Here is a 3,748-nt window from a genome sequence, read left to right as displayed (position 1 = left end):
ATAGCGGTGACTTATAAATGTTGATAATGAGTATATAAATAATGATTACATTATTTCAAATCTCTTTATCTAACTAATTATAGTAACTTAGCTGGTCTTTGGACTTAACTTTCCGTAACCTGAATCTGAGCAGAAGGTAGAGAAGCTGTAGATCTGAGAACACTACGCCTTTTCTTTGTAAGGTACATGTACTTAAACTGGGCAGGATTCATGGTGTCAGTATAATGAGATCATTAATAGTAAGGGTACTAAAATTGGGAATTTATAAGCAGTGATTAATATGATCACTTCGATTTTCGGACGGGGAAGGAATACAAGGTAGCAAATTCTGTTTTTTATTTCGTTTTGGTTTTGTTTTCTGTTCATTTATTATTCTTTCTATTGTTTAGTTAACCTGTACCATTTGTTTTACATTTAAACGCTACTTCGCATTCTAATCGATTACGTCATTTAAAGTTTCTAAAAGTTATGAGACTGACACCAGTTTCCATTACCGGTCACTTGCAGATATTTGTGTTGCAAAATTTTTAATTTAATGTTTTCAATAAAGACTTTGTCATGAGTTTCAATAACTTGGCACACGTGAGATAGTGAGCAAGTGTTATTATTCTATATTTTAATTTTTAAGTTTTACACATATTTTTCTTCCGTTCCTTTTTCTATTTTAATATTTCTATACATATTAAAACTGTTATTGATGGTATATTGTTCTTTCGTATTAGTAGGAAGTTCTCGCCATTGGTTCATTCATACACTGTATGCAGACTAATGCATAGTTTTATAATGGGTCAAAGAATAACTTTTTGGAAACAATATCCAACATCATCTGCAACCGTAGGTTTTATGAACAGATATATCTAGAAATATTATACAGAAGGTAATATTCAACTTTGAAAAACATGGGAAGATGCAGCGAAAAGCTTGTACCCTTAGTCTCTTTCGGACACAACTAAAAGTAGGTAACTCGCTACTGTCGTTAATACATTAAATATATTCTGTAGTAAATATTACTCAAATCTACTCTAATATATAAATAGATATTGAAAGTTACTACTTCTGTTACCCCATCTTTATATAAATTAGATTATATCATGTTAATGATACAACAATTTTACGTATCTAAAATGAAAATATTTTCTCCAGTGAATTTTTTTTACTTTAAATTGTGACTTACTGTTACTAAGTTGTCAACATTGAATCTTGTCTTCTGTATAACGTCTTGAAATAGTTTTGTTCGTTGGTTGTTTTCAAAACTGTTCTTTGACCTCTTATAAACTAGTACGTAATTCGTTTATGGATATGCACATGGTTCGGACTTCGTACTAACGTGAAAGAATATATCATCAATATTAGGATTAATATTTAAATAAATAAACGAAATAAAAAAAAATTAAACTTAAGCACAAAGTAAAATATATTTAATAACAAATACTTCTCCATTATCTCTCGTGAGCCAACTTATTGAAGCTCATGACAGGGTTTATATTAAAGAAATTAAAAATGCATTTAACATTATTTACACTCTTTATAAACATTAATATCTACAACTCACCGATAGGGAACTAATGTCAGTCTCATAAGTTTTATGAACTTTAAATGACGTAATTAACTAGAAGGTGAGTTAGCGTTTAAACGTAAACTAAAATTTTACAGAAAAACTAAACAATAGAAGGAATAATAAAATGAACTGAATACAAACCCATACAAAAATAAAAATTTCTAACTGACACTCCTGTTTTCGAAAACCGAAGTGATTACATTAATCACTCCCAAGTTCACATTTTCTTATCATTACTTATAATGATCTCGTTATACTGACATCATGAATCCTACCTAGTTTAATTACATATACCTCAAAGAAAATTCGTTCATGTTCTTCTATCTTCACTTTCTCTACCTTGAGTTCAAAGACAAGCTAAGCTGCATTAATTAAGTACTTAGAACAAAGATTAATTCATGTGATTTACACACTCTTTATGAACATTAATATCTGTACCTGACCGATATGGGAAACTGGTGTCAGTGTGATAACTCATAGAATCTAAAAATTTATACGATCATTTAGGAGGTGAGTTAGAGTTTAAGTGTAAACTAAAAATTGATAGATTAACTAAAAGATAGAAAGAATAATAAATTAACTGTAAACAAAACCATAACAAAATAAGAATTTGCTACCTCACACTCCTTTCGAAAACCGAAGTGATTACATTAATCACTCCTAAATCCCCAATTTTCGTATCCTTACTTTTAACACCCTCATTATACCAACACCGAGAATCCTTTACAGTTTCATTACAGACACCTTACAAAAAGAAATAATTCATGTTCTTGAATATTCATCTTCTTTACTTTCCTGCTCTGGTTCACTTTACAGAAAGTGCTGGACTTTAAAGACCACTTAAGTTAAGCAGAGGACATAGATGACTCATCATCATGTTACTTCGAACGATGAGATGGGGACACACCAGAATAAGTTCTTTATTTTGATGGAAATTGGGGGGGCGCAATCTGAAAGCCTTCTTGCGCCACTGAAATTTTCTGCAACGACATAGGATGATGAGCATTTCCTCTGGTGTCGGACAAAAGTCATTAGCATGTTATGTCGAAAGATGAGATATGGATAGACTAGAATTAGTTTATTTTGTTGGACAAGTCTCCAGGCCTTCTTGCGGCATTTAATTTTCTGAAAATGGGTAGGATGATGAATTGTGTCAAGGAATTTTAACTGGAGAAAAAATTATATATAATATTTTAAATTAATAAAAAAATCATAACCAATGTGTTAGGACAGTTCATTCCAATTTAAGATAAATTTTAGAGTAAAATTATTTACTACAGAAGATAAACATATTCATTATATCACTTTTAAGTTAACTCCTGCTTAACCTAGCTGAACTCAACTTTCTATAATTTGAACCAGAACAGGAAAGTAGAAAGGATCAAATTCAAGAATATGAATTATTTCTACTTGTAAGGTTTCTGAAACTGTAAATGATTCATAGTGTCAATATAATGAGGGCGTTAAAAGTAACGATATGAAAATTGGGAGTTTCGGAATGATTAATGTAATCACTTTGGTTTCCGAAAAGGGTAAAGAGTGTGAGATAGCAAATTCTGTTTTTATTTTATGTTTTTCTTTACCATTCAATTATTTCTTCTATCGTTTAGTTAATCTATCTATTTTTAATTTACATTTAAACGCTAACTCACATTCTAGTTAGTCACATCAATTTTTAAGCTTGTATAAATTATCAGATTGAAGCCAATTTTCTATAGGGGTGACGTACAGATATTAATGTTGGGGGAGTGTGCACGTAATTATCACATCAATTCTAATCTTTTGATGTGAGTAGTTTAGTTAATTATCACAAATTAGCTGGTCTCGGAACCCATGAACTTCCGTTAAACTGAACTGGAGCCGGAAGTTAAAGCCGAATATAGAAGAAAAGGGAATAATTTCGCCTTGAAAGGTATTTGTATTTAAATTATTAAGGATTGACGATGTCTGTATAATGAGGGCGTTAAAAGTAAGGATACTAAAATTAGATATTGTTAACAGTAATTAATGTAATCCCTTTGTTTTTCTGAAGGGGAAGGAGTGTGAAGTAGCAGGTTCAATTTTTATTTAGTTTTGGATTTGTTAACCGTTTATTCATTTTATCATTTAGTTAATGTGTGAATTTTTAGTTTACATTTTAGTTATTCACATCAATTTAAAATTTTAATTATGAGACCGACACCAGTTTCT

General features: G+C 30.3%; 1 long non-coding RNA gene across 2 annotated transcripts in view; it reads right to left on the bottom strand.

The window, feature by feature from the left end:
- Positions 1-3,748, bottom strand: part of LOC111087772 — a 7,047-nt gene that overhangs the window by 1,881 nt on the left and 1,418 nt on the right. The gene's annotated exons all lie outside the window — the stretch shown is intronic.

Source organism: Limulus polyphemus, unplaced genomic scaffold (genome assembly GCF_000517525.1).
Source record: "Limulus polyphemus unplaced genomic scaffold, Limulus_polyphemus-2.1.2 Scaffold2611, whole genome shotgun sequence".
Classification (NCBI taxonomy): Eukaryota; Metazoa; Arthropoda; class Merostomata; order Xiphosura; family Limulidae; genus Limulus; species Limulus polyphemus.
This window is presented reverse-complemented; position numbering and strand designations above follow the sequence as displayed.